We start from the raw sequence: 21,094 nt of genomic DNA, 5'->3' as shown, positions 1-21,094 counted from the left end.
CAGCATTATCTGCAAACAATCCTGTAAGACAGAAAGGGAGTAAATATTATTATGTGCAACTTATACATTACACTGGGTTTTGTTTAGACCATAAAAGCAGCCTCTGTAAAGATGTTGTATAATTAAATGTTAAATGCATGCATTATTAAAAGCAAGTAATTAATAGCAAGCTATAGTGATATGAATTCTTTTGATAGTGTCAGATGAGACAATATCATACAAGTGTTAAACTGAATTATTAAGACTGTGATGTGCGACTGTGTTTAGGGATCATTTTTAAGATGTTGACCCTGTCCAGATACCCACACTTGCAGTCTTGGCCACTTGAGAGTGTGTGTACGTGACAGTGTGTGCACAAGACTGTCCCCGGTCTTAATAATGTCAAAGCACAGCATCCTTAACACACACTAAACCTCTCCAATACTGCTCCGGAGCACTATTCAACGCTTAGTGTACCCCATCATGCATCATGTTTTGGAGTAAATCGTCAGACTTTTTGCCGAGATCAATGTACAGTATGTGAAATATTGATAATTAGATTTTAAAAATCTCTGTAAACACATACAGTAAGTGTGTCCCATAAGGCAGTGGCTCCCTATCCTGGTCCTGGAGAACCCCAAAACTGCACATTTGCGATGTCTCCCTGATCAAACACACCTGATTCAGCTCATCAGTGTAGACTCCAAGACCTCAAAAGTGTGTTTGTCAGATAAGAGAGACACCAAAACCATGCAGTGTTGGGGTTCTCCAGGACCAGGATTGGGAAACACAGTCATCAGGTCATGAAAAGTTCGACACACACTTGTGGTCATCATGCACACTCGAACACTAGACCAAATACAGGAAAGACGTCAAATAAGTAATCAAGTGGTCAAGTGCAAAGATGGCAAGTGTGGATATTTGGACAGTGCAACAGTTTAAGAAACAACAAATGCTGTACAATTTATAACAGCAAGAATGTTTGATAAAAGAGACAAACTATCACAGACTTACTGCTGCAAATGTCTGTCTCTGCAGCGTTCTGTCTGCTCCATTTCTAGAGGAATACCTCTCCAGAAACACCACTGGACTGACTGCCTTTATGTCTTTTCAGCTACAAATAAAAATAAAAATAATATAAAAGGGGAGAGAAAATAAAATTGAATTATATACAGAATGTTAATAATGATCTGTGAGCAAAATATTTAGATATAAACTGATATGAATGAACTGCAAGATGGAAAAATACATTTTTTTATTATTTATTTATAATGTTTTATTTTTTTTGGATTTACATTAAAAGGTATTAAAAGCATGGTACAGAACATATGATTACTGTGATATCTGTCATATAAAAGCACATAAAAACACTAACATTACAGTGATACAAACATAGCTGGTTTAGTGATTATTGTATTGATTACTAATATACCATAGTAAAACTACAGTTACTGTGGTAAAAACATGGTAAATGTCCCGTTAACTGTGTTTTAACTTCACATTTTATTTATTACTACTGTAAGTGTCGTGATTACCATGATTTTACTACAAATGCAACATCATTGAACCTGAAATTAATATAAATCGGATCGAAGGTCTATGGCACGTCACGTGACCGATAGAGTTTAATCACCCCAGTTAGCATAGTTAGCAGCTGTGTTCATTTATTTAAACGCAATGAAACTCACAGACAGCCGCGGATGACCGATATAATACAGCGATTAAACATATGGCGCTAATCTGATTAATAAAGAAGACAGAATACATCTTATAAAAGGCATTAAAAGAGCATATATACGACTACTCACCCAAACTGTGGAACTGACAGCAAGTATCGCGATGTGTGCTGAATGAGACTTCTTGGACGTGATTTCATAGCGATAAACATCTCATGTCCTCGCGTCGAAGTTCTGACGCCAAAAGTTTCCCACTGAAAGCAATGAAGGTCGTAGTGCGTCGATATTTCGACGCCAAGAGGCACATTTGGCGTCAGAAAAGTGACGCTAGGGGCGCTTGACCATTCTTCGGTTTTTGACGCCTTTGGGGTGAGAATGGGTTGAAATAAGACAAAGGCACTTTCAGATGGTAAGACAATGATTCTCAGATCCCACACTGTGCGTTTACCATTTACCGAAAATAAAAACCAGTAAAATCAATACCCTGATAATGGAGCAATTTTGAAGCTTCTTATATATAACAATTTACTAACCTGTTTTCAGTATTAGTTCTGTCACCATTACAACAGAGTTTACTACAACAACAGCGACTGATCCAAACAAATACACTGAGACTTTACGAGGATAATCTGTAATGCAAGTTAAAGCATTAAAAAGTTAAAAAGAAGAACAAAGACTAGCAACAAAACATAAGCTTTTATGATCCAACATGAAATTGTACAAACCCGATTCCAAAAAAGGTGGGACACTGTACAAATTGTGGATAAAAAAGGAATGGAATAATTTACAAATCTCATAAACTTATATTTTATTCACAATAAGTAAATAATAGTGAGACATTTTGAAATGTCATGCCAAATATTGGCTCATTTTGGATTTCATGAGAGCCACACAGTCCAAAAAAGTTGGGACAGGTAGCAATAAAAGGCTGGAAAAGTTAAATGTACATATAGGGAACAGCTGGAGGACCAATTTGCAACTTATTAGGACAATTGGGAACATGATTGGGTATAAAAAGAGCCTCTCAGAGTGGGAGTGTCTCTCAGAAGTCAAGATGGGAAGAGGATCACAAATTCCCCCAATGCTGCGGCGAAAAATAGTGGAGCAATATCAGAAAGTGGTTTCTCAGAGAAGAATTGCAAAGAGATCGAAGTTATCATCATCTACAGTGCATAATATCATCCAAAGATTCAGAGAATCTGGAACAATCTCTGTGCGTAAGGGTCAGGGCCGAAAACCACACTGGATGCCGTGATCTTCGGTCCCTTAGACGGCACTGCATCACATACAGGAATGCTACTATAATGAAAATCACAACATGGGCTCAGGAATACATCCAGAAAACATTGTCAGTGAACACAATCCACTGAGCCATCCACCTTGTTCCAACTTTTTTGAGATGTGTAGATGCCATGAAATTTAAAATCAACTCATTTTCCTCTTAAAATGATACATTTTCTCAGTTTAAACATTTGATATGTCATAATTTTGTATTCTGAATAAAATGTTGAAATCATTGCATTCTGTTTTTATTCACAATCTGTACAGTGTCCCAACTTTTTTGGAATCACGTTTGTATATTAATTAATTTTTATTCAGTCAGTATATATATATGATTTATGTTACAGTTGACAATTATTTTATTAAATGCAATTAAATCTCTTTGTTGTCCCTCTATTTGTTAACATTACTGTCTTAATGTTGTTTGAGTTTTTAGTTTCTGCATTATCATTGATTATAGATGTTATGCTTGATCACATATAGCAAACAATTATGAATGCTAATTTTAATACACAGACATGTGGAAAGGCTAATAATAGAATGAAACAGAGATCATGAAAATATAGGAAACTCAAGAGAGAAAAAATAGACTTGAACAAAGAACATGAACAAAAGTAAATTTGGAATACTCTACCCATATCTGTCAGGATGGGTGGTGGAGGGATGAACTCAAATGCAGACAGTAGTCACAGCAACACAGTTTATTATACAAAAAAACAAAACCCACGAGGGGGCAAAACAAGGGCTAGACAGACGAAGGAAGACAAAACTAGACTAACACTGCACTTAACTAGACTATGACTAAAACACGATCAAACAATTACTTAGACAAGACAAAATCACAACTGGTAGCAACAGTAGACAATCTTAAACAACGTGACAATATTTAAACAATGAACCGACAAAGGGACAGAGAAACACACGAGGTTATAAAGGGAGGCTACTAATGAACACAACAGGTGGAACAGGTAAATTAATGAAGACAAAACTAGGGTAACAAGGGGGGCGGGGCAAGGGAACGAGACAACGCAAGCACATGGCCCAAACAAATGGCCATGTGCTTGCACATAAAACATGGGCCTGTCATGATCCTGCCACAAGACTAGAGAAAAATCAGAGACAAGAAGGCAGAATCATGACAGAACCCCTCCCCTAAGGAGCGGCTTCCAGACGCTCCCTAAGGGAACACTAAACACGTGACATGACAGACTGAGACCAGGACACAAACCGACAAATAGCAATAAAGGCAGACATGAAAACACGACAACAGGGTTGGGATTAAACAACAAAAATAACAAACACGGGAGGGGGGGGTGGGGGTACAACAAAGTTCATAGGGGGCAGTCCAGGGTGAACAGGTGGACTGGGGGTCTTGGGTGGACAGGACGATGGCTGATGGCGAGGGGTCCGGGCAGACTTCGATGGGGACACATGAGGAACAGTTTGGGGTGATGTGGTGACAGGGGTGACCGGGGAAACGCACAGGGGTACAGAGGGCGAAGAAACAGGAAACCCGACCGGGGAAACAGCAGGGGACACAACAGGACACATGACTGGGGGTGTAGCAGGCGGCCGAGGAGCGGAGAGAGGAATGGAGCTCACAGAATCTGACTCAGAACCCACGCTCCACATCTCCACCTTGGAAACAGCGTTGTCAGTAGCGTTGTCTGTAGCAGTCTCTGGAACAGCGCTCACGGCAGCTGACTGGGGTTCGGCGCTCACGGCAGCTGACTGGGGTTCGGCGCTCACGGCAGCTGACTGGGGTTCGGCGCTCACGGCAGCTGACTGGGGTTCGGCGCTCACGGCAGCTGACTGGGGTATGACGCTCACGGCAGCCGACTGGGGTATGGCGCTCACGATAGCGGGCTCTGGGACAGCACCTGGGAGAGCGCTAGCAGTAGCGGGCTCTGGGACCGGCAGAGATGAAGGGCGAGAGGCTCCCTTTCTCTTCCTCTTAGGTCGCGGTGTGGTAGTCATAGCCGGACTTGTGACCGGTTGGAGAAGCTCAGCGGGATCTGTGACTTGCGTTGGATGGGCAGTCTCAGACAGCGCTGACTCAGCCGAGGATGACTCCGACGAAGAATCCCACGAAGTCCGTCTCCCTCGTTTACCATGAAGATTAACAGGCGTGGGAGGCGCCTCAGGACTCGAGGAGGGATGTGCCTGATCCCCCAGTGTTGCAACGGCCAGGAGACGACCCTCTGGGATCACTGGCAGCTTGGCCGAAGGTGGGGACCTCGAGGGGGAGACCTGCGGCTCCTCCTGGGAGATACTCTCCCATAGTTGGGCATAGTTCCGCAGGATCCACTCACCCTCGGACGAGTAAGGGAGGGTGACCCTCTTCTTGTCAGTAGGGGATGACAGCCAGCACTGCTTGCGGAACTCCAGTTGTCGCTGGAGTTCGGAGGACCCCCTGTCTGCGGAGTTCCTTCTTGGTCGGTTCATTCTGTCAGGATGGGTGGTGGAGGGATGAACTCAAATGCAGACAGTAGTCACAGCAACACAGTTTATTATACAAAAAAACAGGAAAACAAAACCCACGAGGGGGCAAAACAAGGGCTAGACAGACGAAGGAAGACAAAACTAAACTAACACTGCACTTAACTAGACTATGACTAAAACACGATCAAACAATTACTTAGACAAGACAAAATCACAACTGGTAGCAACAGTAGACAATCTTAAACAACGTGACAATATTTAAACAATGAACCGACAAAGGGACAGAGAAACACACGAGGTTATAAAGGGAGGCTACTAATGAACACAACAGGTGGAACAGGTAAATTAATGAAGACAAAACTAGGGTAACAAGGGGGGCGGGGCAAGGGAACGAGACAACGCAAGCACATGGCCCAAACAAATGGCCATGTGCTTGCACATAAAACATGGGCCTGTCATGATCCTGCCACAAGACTAGAGGAAAAATCAGAGACAAGAAGGCAGAATCATGACAATATCATCTAATATATATGGGAGGTATGTCATTGCCCTTAATAAATGGAGAAACCCAGCCATGCAGGCCCATTCAATGTAATCTGTAAATAAAAAGAAAATAAAAAGTAGACTCTACTGTACCAATGCATTTCTAAATATCAAGTTATTGTTTTGCAACATATTTAATTAGCTCTTTAAAGATTTCTTATTTATAAAAAATATAATACCTTTCTCACTTTTCATTGTTGTAAGGTAGAAGTAGACCATTACTAAACTTGACACAAACATGAAAAGTAACCATATTGTCCTCCATGTGAGTGGGTTACCTAAGGAAAATTACTTTTTATAAATTATCTTATATTATTGATCATTAAAAAAAATCTATCTATCTATCTATCTATCTATCTATCTATCTATCTATCTATCTATCTATCTATCTATCTATCTATCTATCTATCTATCTATCTATCTATCTATCAAGAAAAAGAATAAATACATTTTCACATACTTACACTTGAAATTTGTCCCACATACATATTGCCAACTGAATACTGTCACCATAACTAAAGGTCCCAAAACTAAGAACCCTAAATTTTGGAAATAATACATTTTATTGTGGACAAGTCAAATTGTGTTAAAACTGGTCAAATTTTACTTAAGTTAACTTCCTCTTAAACCACCTCTTGATGCTCCAAATGTATAACACAAGAGAATAAATTGCATTGAAGGTACAATATAATAGCATAAATCAGCTATAGCTATTAATTTACTAATAATCTTTTCACACAGCTGGTCCTTTTCAGATGTCTTTTGATCTCTGAAAGCAGCGAGTTCTATAAAAATATAAAATTAATTCAAAAAAATTAGTGGATTTATTATGATTATTATTTGATTTATGGCATGAACGTTTAAATCATTGAAATAAATGAAAAGAGTAATGAATTTATTTAGCAATATTCTACAAATAGAATCTATTTGGAGGCACATTCAGTTGATGCTGATAAAATGTTAGGTATTTATTATACTATTATACTTGTTTGTGTGCTTGTAAAAAAGAAAACAAGCTTGCAAACTGGGGGGGGGGGGGGGGGTCTAGTGGTTAGAGAGTCCTAACCCTAGGGTTGTGGGTTCGATTCTCGTGCCAGCAATAACACGATTTACGTGCCCTTGAGCAAGGCACCGAACCCCCAACAGTTCCCCGGGCGCCGCAGCATAAATGGCTTCCCACTGCTCTGTCTGTGTGTGTGTGTGTGTATCCGCAGCATAAATGGCTGCCCATTGCTCCGTGTGTGTGTGTGTGTGTTTGTTTTTGTTCGTTCGTTCATTCATTCACTGCTGTGTGTGTGTGTGTGTGCACTTTGGATGGGTTAAATGCAGAGCACGAATTCTTAGTATGGGTCACCATACTTGGAGGTATGTCTTGTCACTTTCATTTGGGCACAGAACCCATTCACGGTTTGTCTATCTTTTTTTTTTTATCCCTGTTCCTTTCTTTAATGATCCACATAGACAAATCGGTTTAATGATCCACATGTGCAAACCAAGTAACTAAAACACCCTTTAGTTTGTAGCACCTAAATGAATGTCACATGTTCAAAAAACATTTCCCTAAAATCTAGAAAATTCTTACCTTTAATTACAATGCAGGAATACATCAGAAGCACCACTGCAAAGATGCCTGTTATGAAGTTTCTGTCTTCTGCGGCATAACTTAGACTCATTCCCCAAATACGTACAAAGAGAACTATAACGTGAAAGTGACATCACCAAAAGTTACCAAATATTGACGAGTTTCATTCACAGCCATATCCTCCTGACTACCAGGAAGAAACAGTTTTGTGAATTTAGTATTTTAACATGTCACTACATAGTTTAGAGTCACTACATAATTTTTTTTATTGATATTTTATTAATATCATGCCTTGTCTTAACAATTTTTATGAAAGGATATGAATAGACATGAAAAGGCAATAACATTAGGATTTTTGCTTTAATCCCAAATCAAAATTTGTCTTTATAAAGAAAAAAAAAAAAAAATCACAAATCTATCTATAAATGGGTTATAATTTGGATATTAATACATTTTTGGGGCAACATAGATAGAATGAACAAATAAGTGCAATAATTGGAGCAATAGTTAGAAAGATTTTCATAATATCTAATACGATTATTGATATAATTTGTCTATTTATTAGTTTTGTCTCCCAAAATGTGTAATAAACTTGCTTTAAGCCCTGGTATCTGCTACAGTGGACATGTATGACATCGATGGAAGGTTAGATTTTGATTTGAAACACCATAATATGAGATGTTGATATATGACTTTATAAATTTTTTTTAGTTATTCTCTCTCTCTCTCTCTCTCTCTCTCTCTCTCTATATATATATATATATATATATATATATATAATTAGTCTGCTTGTATGATCATGCAATATAGCTGCAGATTCAATCTGACACATGACAGATTAACAAAAGATTAACTGCAAACATCAGCAACTGCACATACATAAATGACGGACAAGCTCTTTTATAGGATATTGTTTTGCATACCTGTATAAAAAACTATTGAAAAAACAGCATATTCAACAGCAACACTCACAAGCTTAATCCATCTTCTAATGCCTGTAAAAACGAAGGATACAGCATGTTAAAATCTGCATCAGAAGTAAAACACTTCATCAAGCAAATGTTTAGATGGACTGCTCTCCTATGGTTTTAAAATAAAACATACATGGAAGACTACTTAGATATGGAGCAGTATTCAACAACATAAGAGGTTTCAGAATATAAAGAGCACAGCAAATGATGATCTCATTCCAAAATCCTGAAAAGAAATCAAAGTGAAATTAATATATCACAAAACAAAGAGGAGGCAGCATGTAATCTGACTTGATGTTAAAGGCCGTGTTGCAAGGTAAATTTTTTTATGAATTTGTGCAATTTGCTTGTTGGTAATAAACATTTAAACTGTTATCCATTGTATTTTATGTTGTTGGGTATCACAAAACAGAATATAATACGAAAAAGTAGGTACTATTTTACAGCGGTCTCCTTTCCCCCACAATGCATTGCGTCACGTTGGGGAGAGAATTTACCAAAGCCGCCTTGAGAGCATTTAGAGAGACTAGAGAGACGAGTAGTAGACGTGAGTATTCAGTTAGTGCAGATTATAGATAAATACATAGATATAGATAGATAGATAGATAGATAGATAGATAGATAGATAGATAGATAGATAGATAGATAGATAGATAGACAGACAGATATCGACCAACAGCGACCCAAACGCACTCACTTCGCAACAGCACAAGCTTTTCAGCGCAGTTTCCATGGGACGACACCGCCCACACAAGCACCTGCCAAACACAGCGGCACACACGCGGCTACGTTTGCAACAACATTTTCACCGGAGGAAGAGATAAACGCTTAGAAACGTCCATATAGTTAGCATGATGCCTTCTATTTCTAGATGACAAAGACAAAGTCTACCAGTACTACCACACTATGACAAAGGTTACCGGTACTTATCTGAACTAACGTCATGATCACTGCCACTAGATATAAAGAAAACGTAGATTTTTCACTCGGTGCTACTCAATGACAGTATAAAAAAAATTAAAATAAAAAATAAATAAATGAATAAAAAACATTATATATATTTGTGTGTGTGTGTGTGTCGTTATTGTGGACTGCTGCTCGTAGACTAGCTCCAGTGCTCATTGCTGCGATGCTAAATGATAGCAACTCACCAGGACACTTCACCAACTCTCCACTCATTCTCCTCGGACCATGGATAGGCTTTGGCGGACATCAGTTATTGGCAATTCCTCATTTGCCCTCTCACATCTGGCAGGTTCTTAATTACACGGCTGTAGGCCATCATACATGTTGGCGCTTGCCACCTCTTCCTCATCCCAGTCAGTCGATATAGTTCTGATGCTGCGTTCCAGGCAGGTTTTTGAGCTCGTAATCCCTATTTCATACCACGACTAACGACTTTGTACCGTTCCAGGCAAGTTCCGGCAAACTTTCGGAGCGCAAGGAGTTGTAACTAGATTATTTTTTTTATTGCAACGTTACATTGACCTAAAATCGTTTTTTCAACGTGTACCACTTGCATAAACACTGCATCCGTAGGCAGTAGTATTAGTAGGGGCTATCATCGTTGTTTCGCGTAATGTGTGACCTCGAAACTCGGAGTACATCGATCTAGTATGAGACACGAGTTCACGGGTTGGAAGTCACGGGTTTGATTGCAGTTCCAGTGCACTTTCACGGGTTTAAGGTTGGAAAAACACGGGTTACGGGTTGCCTGGAACGCGGCATCATACTAGACTGAGGCTACCTTGCCTCGACTTCTCCCCAACGTGACGTAATCACAGAGTTGTGTAAAAAAAAAAATGTTAATACCAAAAACTCTTGGTCTTTAAGTCCATTTTTGAGACATTTTAAAAATGATATACATATCTTCAGTGATTTATGTACCCATTAATCGAAAGTGGTGGTTAACCTGCAACATGGCCTTTAACCTTGAATGTGCATATCTGACCAATTTACAACCAATTATAAAACATAACCAAATTAAAGTAAGAGAAGCATGTTGGTTCCCCCAACTGTGGAAGTAAAATATTTACTTTTAGTGAAACCCCAAAAGATGAAAGTAAAAAACACAGTCATGTTTGGACAGATGACAAGCAAAACTTGAAGTTTCAGAGTTGTGCCTACAAACAGAGAGAAGAACTGTCAATTTACAAATAAATAAATAAAACTTAATGATATCTGATACAGACAGTCTGACTAAACTTCAGAGATTATATTCTTATTATCATTATTCCTGTTGTTATAAACCTTCATTAGATGATCTGCAGTAGATCAGACAGCAGAGCAGGATTGCAGATCCAGATGCAGAAATACAGAGTATCAACACCATTATGTGTGAAACAGAAAAACCTGTAAAACATTGATATGGCTTTTGTAAGATGTGGACTTCCACATGTACAGGTGCTGTTCATATAATAAGAATATCATCATTTTTATTTCAATAATTACCTTCAAAAAGTGAAACTTGTATATTATATTCATTCATTACAAAGAGACTGTTATATTTCAAATGTTTATTTCTTTTAATTTTGATGAATATAACTGACAACTAAGGAAAATCCCAAATTCAGGATCTCAGAAAATTTTAATATAACTTAAGACCAATACAAAGAAAGGATTTTTAGAGATCTTGGCCTACTGAAAAGTATGAACATGAAAAGTATGAGCATGTACAGCACTCAATACTTAATTGTGGCTCCTTTTGCCTGAATTACTGCAGAAATGCAGTGTGGCATGGAGACGATCAGTCTGTGGCACTGTTCAGGTGTTATGAGAGCCCAGGTTGCTCTGATAGTGGCCTTCAGCTCTCCTGCATTCTTGGGTCTGGCATATCGCATCTTCCTCTTCACAGTACCAATCTGTGGGGTTAAGGTCAGGCGAATTTGCTGGCCAATTAAGAACAGGGATACCATGGTCCTTAAACCAGGTACTGGCAGCTTTGGCACTGTGTGCTGGGGCCAAGTCCTGTTGGAAAATGAAATCTGCATCTCCATAAAGTTGGTCAGCAGCAGGAAGCATGAAGTGCTCTAAAACTTCCTGTTATACGGCTGTGTTGACCTTTACACTGGACCTCAAGCAACGTGGGTTGTGTGCCTCTTCTCTTTTCTTCCAGACTCTGGGACCCTGATTTCCAAAGGAAATGCTAAATTTACTTTCATCAGAGAACACAACTTTGGACCACTCAGCAGCAGTCCATTCCTTTTTGAAGCGAGACGTTTCTGACGCTGTCTGTTGTTCAAGAGTGGATTGACACAAGGAATGCAACAGCTGAAACCCATGTCTTGCATACGTCTGTGCGTAGTGGTTTTTGAAGCACTGACTCCAACTGCAGTCCACTCTTTGTGAATCTCCCCCACATTTTTGAATGGGTTTTGTTTCACAATCCTCTCCAGGGTGCAGTTATCCCTATTGCTTGTACACTTTTTTTTCTACCAGATCTTTTCCTTCCCTTCGCCTCTCTTTTAATGTGCTTGGACACAGAGCTCTGTGAACAGCCAGCCTCTTTTGCAATGACCTTTTGTGTCTTGCCCTCCTTGTGCAAGGTGTCAATAGTCGTCTTTTGGACAACTATCAAGTCAGCAGTCTTCCCCATGATTGTGTAGCCTACAGAACTAGACTGAGAGACCATTTAAAGACCTTTGCAGGTGTTTTGAGTTAATTAGCTGATAAGAGTGTGGCACCAGGTGTCTTCAATATTGAACCTTTTCACAATATTATTATTTTCTGAGATACTGAATTTGGGATTTTCCTTAGTTGTCAGTTATAATCATCAAAATTAAAAGAAATAAACATTTTAAATATATCAGTCTGTGTGTAATGAATGAATATAATATACAACTTTCACTTTTTGAATGGAATTAGTGAAATAAATCAAATTTTTGATGATATTTTAATTATATGACCAGCACCTGTATATTATATCTATGCTACCCACCAATGTACTGGCCGAACTTTATTACTCCGTTAATTGAGAAAGATGTTTTTTTTCCTCAATACAACTATATAAGGAAAACCCGTAATGGCAAAAAATGGCGGTTGTATTTACATGTCCTGCCCCTCCCACTGGAAAGCCAATCATCTGCTTTTAACAGTCAAGTTGGGAAACATTTGAGACTATCGCCTGGTTCCACTGACGTATGCGCACAGTTGAGGTTTTGCGACAGCGGAGATGATTTGGCAACGGAGAGTTGTGGTGTGTGGAAGATCAGACAGAATCCACAAAGAGGATGATAACAACTTGAAGGCATCGGACTACCAGTTAAAGCATTTTATATCGACCACAAATATGTTACCTTACATTCTAAGTAAAAGACACCAGCATTCTAGATAGAGACGTAAATGAAGTTGGTGTCGTGAACCCTTGCGCATGCGTAGTAAAAGTATAACCTGTGGGGAAAAAGGCGTTTTAAACCTAATTTTTGGGCAAAGTCAAAATCAAACTTTTTCAGTGATTTTTATCATATTTTACTGCGGTTTCTATAAATGCAGTTTTTATGTCCAGGTGACCAGTGAAAGTGCAGTTCTGACTCTCTGCCTATTCATTAAGATAGGAGCCTGGTCTTGTTAGTCTGAAATAGCTGCCCGGAGGCATTGCCAAGATGGCGGCCGAGTGGCACGACTTGCCTAAAAGGAATTTGGTTGAGGTTATGTCTTTATACTGTTGCTGTAACATTTACTTATGTTACTGTATAGAAAATCAATTTACAGGTGTGTAACCCGGTATTCATTTATTTTTATAATAGTGTCAAATAAAAAGATTTTACCAGGATAAAGTGGGTAGTATTTAGCAGGTCATGTAATATTAAAATGGCAGCCAACTTATTTATCTCTGACATACCCAGTCTCTCCAGTACAACAATTGCATTGGCTAAAAGTCCTCCAGCAAACACTCGACACATGTAAACTCCCTTATCCTCAGTTCTGACACTCTTCAGTCTGAGAGAGAAGTTTCCTTTGGGGATTTCAGCAGTGAAGAACTCAACTCTGTCTCTGTATCTCTAATGTGATGAATCTGGAAAAGTCTTGTTGTTTTGGTACAGAAGAACTAGAATATCTTCATCTTCATTTGTTTTCTTCCATGAAACCTCTTCAATGTCTTCAAGTGTGATGTGAGAGTCTACAGAGCAGTTCAGAGTGACGTCCTTGCCATCATATGCAGACAGGTACTGATCTGATCCTGATACTAGCAAACGCTCTGAAAGAATAAAAATAACATTAAATATGAGCATCAAATATTTTAATGAAATACTAGACTGAATTTCTACTATAAGTAATTGGATTTATTTACTTACCAACATTTTATTTCAACCACAATCTCACCAAAATTCTGCTGACTGTAAACTTTGCAGGTGTACTGTCCCTTATCATCAGCTGTCAGATTCTCCAGACGGAGGGAGAAGTTTCCATGTTGAATCTGATCAGTAAAGAAATGAGCTCGATCATGATAATCCTGATGCTGGGTCTCAGGTCGACTCTCACCATCTTGATACAGATGAACCAGAGTCTCTGAGTCTGCTCTTCTCCATTCCACCTCCAGATCCTCCATTGATAAGAGTTCATCAACATAACAGGGCAAAACGACTGAAGATTCCCGAGAAGCAACCAAAGGACCAGAGGGACCATGAACACCTAACCCTGAAACAAAGACTTTTGTGGTTTATGCTTGGTTTGCAGTTTGTTCTGTCAATGCTTCCCAAACCTTCCTGCCCTGCACTTTTTGTGTTTATCTTTTTGTGTCTGCCTAATCAGACACACCTGATTCCACTTATCAGCTCATTAGTAGAGACCGCAAGAACTAGATTGGGAGTGTCTGATTAGGGAGACATACAAAATGTGCATGGCAAGGGGTCCTCCAGGACAGATCTGAGAAGCACCGTTCTAGTGTAAATGGAATCCTACAGAGATAATTATCATTATATACATGATTAAGTATCTACAGAATGTAAAAGTAGAAATGCACAGTAGTTCCTTAGGTTCTTCTTAAAAATATCTTCTTAAAATCTCTACAAAATGTTTCTTTCCCATTTTATCCTTGTAACCAGATACATTCTATATCTAAAATTTTTTTTAAGCAAATTGTGGTCTTGAGAGTTGAATAGAGATGCTTTAATAATAATACAAAAAATGAAAGCTGCAAGTAGCGATAAAAGCGCCCTCGCCCCCCTGGCTCACCACCACCTGGTGACCATAGGAGAACAGCGAACGTTGGGCCATATGCTTATAAAATGGTAAATATTTGTGTCACATTTCCTACTACCAACAGGTGACACTATGATTATAACTGAATATTGGCATGTAAATGTCTTCAGGCCAGGACTCTTACCAAACATGTAACGTTTGGGGCAAATCGGACATTGCATGTTTAAGTTAGTCTAAAACAAGTAAATTCCTTTTGCCAGCAGTTGGTGTTATGACTATAAATCAATATTGGCCTTAAGATGAGTTGAGGCCAAGACTCATGCCAAACATGTAAATTTGTGACAGACCGGACGGACATTGCATGTTTTATTTAGTTTAAAACAAATAATTTCCTGTTGCCAGCAGGTTGCGGTGGTGATTATGGTTGAATATAATTTAATATAAATTTAGATGTGTTCAGACCAGGGGTCTCATTTATAAAACTATGCGTAGGATCTTAACTAAAAGTTTACGTGCGCCCAAAAGCCAAAAATGGCGTACGCCAAAAAATATTCCGATTTATAAAACCGTGCGTACGCACACCTGTAAGCAATGTTCCCTTTATAAATCACAGATCACCCGCAGATGTGCGTACGTGAACCAGCCTCATATCCCGCCCTGTACACGCCCATTTTTAACCATAAATAGTCAATGCAAATCACCTCATGATTGCTGATCAGCATGTAAATGAGAGTGGAATCCCATATATACCTGGAAAACTGGCATGCGACCCGCCAATTAATTAATCCAAGAAAGTGAAAACGTGCATTTCTGTTAGCCTAATTTTAATAATGGCGACAGGTGAGAAAAGAGGAAAAAAACGTAATTTCTCAGATACTGAGATTGAAACACTTGTAGGGGAGGTGGAGGCTCGGAAAACTGTGTTATTTGGTGGCCACAGCAGTGGGGTCACTAATAAAAAGAAGCAGTGCGAGTGGCAAAGTATTGCTTCTGCCGTCAATTGTGTCAGTGGGACAGAACGGACAGTTGCAGAATTAAAGAAAAAATGGTCCGACCTGAAGGTATACAAATTTTTTTTTTACCAACATATTACATTTGTGTTTTATTAGGCTATATACCTATATAAATAGCAATATTGATTTTCAAAAAGTTTTATTTACATGTGCTTACAGTATGCAAAATATGTGAAATAAAGATTCTCATTCATTCAAGGTGGAGGCAAAGAGAAAACTGTCCTCCCACCGCCAGAGCGTGGCTGCAACTGGTGGGGGCCCATGTACAGCTGATCTCACATCAGTGGACAGCAAAATCGCGGCTATAATTGGGGAGGTCAGCGTGTGTGGTATTGTGTCGGAAAAGGAGGGAGACACTGACGTGACTGAAACCACAGAGGAGCAAGGTTAAACCGATTTTTAATCATTAACGCTGTACATTTGAGTGTGTGGGGTGATAAATGGATAAATGTTGCCAATTGTTTGTCCTCCAGTCCTTCCGGAGTCTGAAGCTGTAAATGAACAGGAGGTTCAGGGTGAGGGGTTCTCAGATGCAGATGCACAGCGTCCGGCTCAAAGCAGTGCCCCTTCTGCGTCTGGCACGTCCAAAAGTGGTCGGGTACTCACTGACGCAGTCCTGCAGTTACAGCGAGAGACAATAAACGCTGTCAACAGGGTTGCAGATGAGCTACGGCAGATGAGAGAAGTGATGCAAGAAATTGCACAATCATTAAAAGATGCAGTTAAAACATGAACCTTGAGTTTTGTCTTTCTTTACAAACGCCGCATGACATCCTCACGGATTCTTGCACCTCGTTGATATCCCTCTTGTCGGCCAGGGGGCTGTGGCTCGGGGTCGTAATGCTGGGGTAGAGGGAGAGGAATACCGTTTCTCAGTGCTATATTGTGCAAAACACCACACGCCCTGACAATCTTGCACACTTTTGCTGGATGGTATAAAAGTCTGCCACCCGAGGCATCCAGAGCACGCCATCTGCATTTCAGGATGCCGATGGCACGCTCCACAACTGCGCGGGCACGAGAGTGGACCTCGTTATAATGAGTTTCCTCTGCGCTCTGCGGGTTTAAAAATGGGGTGAGGAGCCAGCGTCTCAGGGGGTAGCCACTGTCGCCTGCAGGTTATAATTATATTAAAAACAAAATTGTTACAGTTTCTACTTTTTAATATTGTTAAACTCACCAAGAAGCCAGCCATCACGTACTGCGCCTGCATTTAGTCTGTTCCCTACACTGCTATGTGTCAAGATAAAGGAATAATGTGTTGAACCAGGCCAGCGTGCCACAATGTTTGTGAGGGTCATGTTGGAGTCACATATGATTTGCACATTAATAGAATGCACATGCTTTCTATTAACATAAGCAAATTCATTTTCAGATGGTGCCCTTATAGCAACATGAGTGCAGTCAATTGCGCCGATTACATTTGGGAAACCAGACATTGCTGCAAATTGCGTTTTAATTTCGGCCTGTTCTCGCACAGTGTAGGGGAACCTGATGTATCGACTAACCATATTAAGTATACCATTTAAAACGACAGATATTATGGCACTCAGGGACGGCTGTGATATACCAGACCTATAGGGTGAGATGATAGATTCCAATAGAATTATTTCATATACAAAAAGGTCTTAGAGACAAATTTGAGGATTACTTATAGTTTTTTTATATTATTAATTTACCTGTCTGCCAATTCCCGCTGGAAACAGCCGGTTGCCAAGAACCCCAGAGTGGTGAGGACTTGTATTTGGACTGGGATGGCATGGTTCCGGCGTGTTGCCCTCTCTAATACTGGACCCAATTCAGCACATAGATCCAAGAGCACAGCTCTAGGGAATCTAAATCGGCTTATTAGCCAGTCATCATCATGGGCCAGGAAATCATCATGGTCCCTGAAAACTCGTTCTCTCCTTATTCTGCCATTAGCGTAATCCTCCAACAGTGCCAGGAGTGCCATCATGAAGCATTACATACCCGGGTCACCGGAGAATTTATATGTTTCTAGCAAATAGACTGATCGTTAACACCTTGACAAAATCACTTAATTAATTTGTGGGCGAAAATTTAAGACGAAAATGTTATAGTGAACACATGCTTCTTGACGGTTTTGTAATGAACACCGTAATAGTTAGGACCGATGATGAGTAGCGATTGTGCTTCATGACTGTATTTGCAGACTTTGACATTTTATGATATAGGCTATGTACATTAAGGAAAATATTTCCTTTTTACACTGTGTTCTGCAGTGCTCTAATAAAAGGGTATTTCATGCTATTCTGTAGGCTATCACATGTATCGCGCCATGTCCTCCTGTGCTCCCGTTGTGGACAATGTGACTGTAAGGCAGCGCTGATTATTATTTTATTTTACTTTTAATACATTTTGAATTACGTTTGGATTTTACTAGATGTATATAGCCTAAAACAATCGGCACAAATAACACTGTTGGATTTAATCTTCATGATAATGTGGATATAACGTATGAAATGGAGTGAAAATTAAATGTCATTCATTCTTATAATCGTTCTTCTCACATTTATTTTCTACAATCTAACTTCAGTTCACGACCTCACCATCGGTGTCGCCAATTCCCTTTGTCTCCAGAATGTGCGTACGCACGGCTCAAAGTTTGCTTAAAGGTGCGCACATTCTCCCGTCAAGTTTGTTTTTTATAGATCACAACCTTTGCGTGGGAACTGGCGTACGTACGTTTCCAGCCCCGTTTTGTGCGTACGCACGCTTTATAAATGAGGCCCCAGGACTCTTATAAAACCTGTGACGTTTGAGGCAGTTTGGGCATTGTATGCATGAGTTACAGCAACTTAACAAGACCCTGGACGAAAACTCAAGATCTTCGCAATTTAATGCCACAAAGGTCTTTTGATGACCCTCACCAAATTTGAAGACAATCCGATTAAAACTGTAGGAGGAGTTTTTTAAAGTACAGGCATGGAAATGGCAAAAACTCACAAAAATCGTACATGTAATTCAAAATAACATATTTCCTGTTTGGTTCTGGATTTTGTACCATGATACTTTCTTGTAGGTAATGGTTTGTTACATGTGTACTGATTTTCGTGCATGCACGTAAAACGTAGCTCGAGGTGCACTCAGTTGAAATTCTACAGATGGCGCTATCAAGCCATTTTTCCACACCCACTTCTGAAACCTATTTCAGATGAAAATTTTCACCAGTTCTGATGCATGTGCAAAGTTTCGTGAGTTTTGGAGCATGTTTAGGCCCTCAAAAATGCAATTCACTTTGGTGGTGGATGAGGAGGAGGAAGAGGAGGAGGAAAAGGAGAAGGAGTAGAAGAAGAAGAAGAAGAAGAAATGGAGCAATTCCACTCGGGCCCTAATAAAAAATTTTTAAGCTGATCAGATAAAGCAACCAGGAAATGTAACCCGAGATAAACAACATGCTTCGCAGTAAAATCTTAGAAATATATCCACAGGTGTATTATAGAGGACAATTTGAACTATGACAGAATAAATTAATAAAATCTATGTATAGAAATCTCATTGTCAGGTCTCAAATAAATTAAAGTGCTAAAAGCTAAATAAATCAGAAACATGTTTAATGCATAAAATAGAGATTCATTTAAATTTGCTCTTAATATTCACAGTATATTTAATTTTTACACGACACAACTATATAAATTATGTTGACATAAATGAAACAAATTTTGTTTAGTGTGTTTCTACCTTGAACAATTTATTTGAGTTCATTTTGTGCTTTTTTTCTCCAGAACTAGCAGAAAAAAAAAATTATACATACCATCAGATATAACTAGAATAACAGCCGCAGAAACAAACACAAGCAGATCCATGTTCAGCTGAAAATATTTTTTGATTGAAGGTCTGTGAGCATATGTTGAAACTTGATTTACTTTCTTCCTTTTAGTCTAGATAGATCTGATAAAATGCAGCTAATCCCGATGAGCAGGTTCTGATTAAGCTGTACTATGCTAAAAAAAATTATAATCAGTTTATTCCGTTTTATTTTCATGGTTAACTGCCTTAAAAATCAGGTTTGCAAACCTGTCTACATGACCTGATCACCATGGCCAAGACAATAAATTACATAAAACCGCACCTTTGTAAGATATTAGTCAGCATTTTAATTGCTATGTGTGTTCGTTGCAGTTTTTCATATGTATCATTACATTATTCAAGTAAGCTCCGAACCAGTACCTGCATTTAAAGGTGCCATCTGCAAAAATTGAGGTAAAAATATACAAAAAATGACCTACACGCATCAAAAGTATGAGAAGAAATAAGGGCGATGATGTCATTAAAAAAATGTCGTTATAGTGCTGCAGAGATATCAACCTTAATTAGCATTAGCATTACTAGCCCCGGCCCGACAGGTGTCGTAATACCAGTTTCGGCCATGGGAGGCGGTATGCGGGCAACATAACCACCAGCCAACCTGCAATACACGAATAACTCGCACGGCTTGTGGGCGTACTTATACCTGATGTCAATCGTGTGGAAAGTACAGCCCACTACTTCATTTCAGTTCAGGGAAGAGAGCGGAAGGATGACTTAAGCCCTTGGCAAGAGACCACCACCTGCTACAGGGAAACAACCGCGCTCGGAATCACAAATCAAATCCGATATGAAAAGGAGCCGAACCAGAGTAAACATCGGCACTGCTTTCAATCGCTGGAGACAACTGATGGACCTGAAAGAAATGAGGTTCGACACCGAACTTGCAACATTTCTTTTGGATTGGTAAGTTAGATGCTGTTAGTATTTCGCTAGAAGTTTGTTTTATATGTTTGTGTATTTTTTTTTCGGGAAGTTATAACATAGAAATGTATCGAAGGCTGTTCTATAGACGTGCTAATGTTAGCGATGGCTTACCGTAGCTGCGTTTGATAATTAGCTATCTATAACTTACCCATTTTTTTATATCATAAGTAACCTGCTCTAACTAGTCTGTTGGTCTCTGTGTCCTCTTTGCTTCGTGGTTTTTCTGTCATACATGCCAACCCTCCCGATTTTTCCGAGAGACTCCCGAATTTCAAAGCCCCTCCCGAAAATCTCCCGGGCCGACCTTTCTCCCGAATTTCTACCGATTTCCACCCGGACAACAATATTGCTACACCATCCGCCGTTTCAGACCGAACAATAATAAAGGTTACACCTCGAAGTCAAGCGCGGCAAATTCAGAACGGAAAAAGAAGCAGAAGAAGGGGAAAAGGAAGAAAGAAGAGACATGGCGAATAAAAAGAGAAAATATGCCTGCAAATTCCTAACTGAATGGAAAAAAGAATTCACGTTCATCCAGGACAGCTCGAAGGGGAAGGGATATGCTGCCTGCAAACTGAATTTCACAGATGCTGCTCATAGCTACACTCCTTCAAGGGCTGTGCTACTGGCTGTGAAGCATTGCACCTTCAAATACAACCATCAGTAGAGGAGTGTTGTTGTTATTGTACATAATATGTATGTATAAATTAT

At 39.5% G+C, this 21,094-nt stretch overlaps 1 pseudogene; it reads right to left on the bottom strand.

Annotated features, from left to right (window-relative positions):
• Positions 1-5,892: 5,892 nt before the first annotated feature.
• LOC132130348 (butyrophilin-like protein 2) overlaps positions 5,893-21,094 on the bottom strand; it is a 51,053-nt pseudogene continuing 35,851 nt past the window's right edge.

This window comes from Carassius carassius, chromosome 1 (assembly GCF_963082965.1).
Source record: "Carassius carassius chromosome 1, fCarCar2.1, whole genome shotgun sequence".
NCBI classification, from domain to species: Eukaryota; Metazoa; Chordata; class Actinopteri; order Cypriniformes; family Cyprinidae; genus Carassius; species Carassius carassius.
This window is presented reverse-complemented; position numbering and strand designations above follow the sequence as displayed.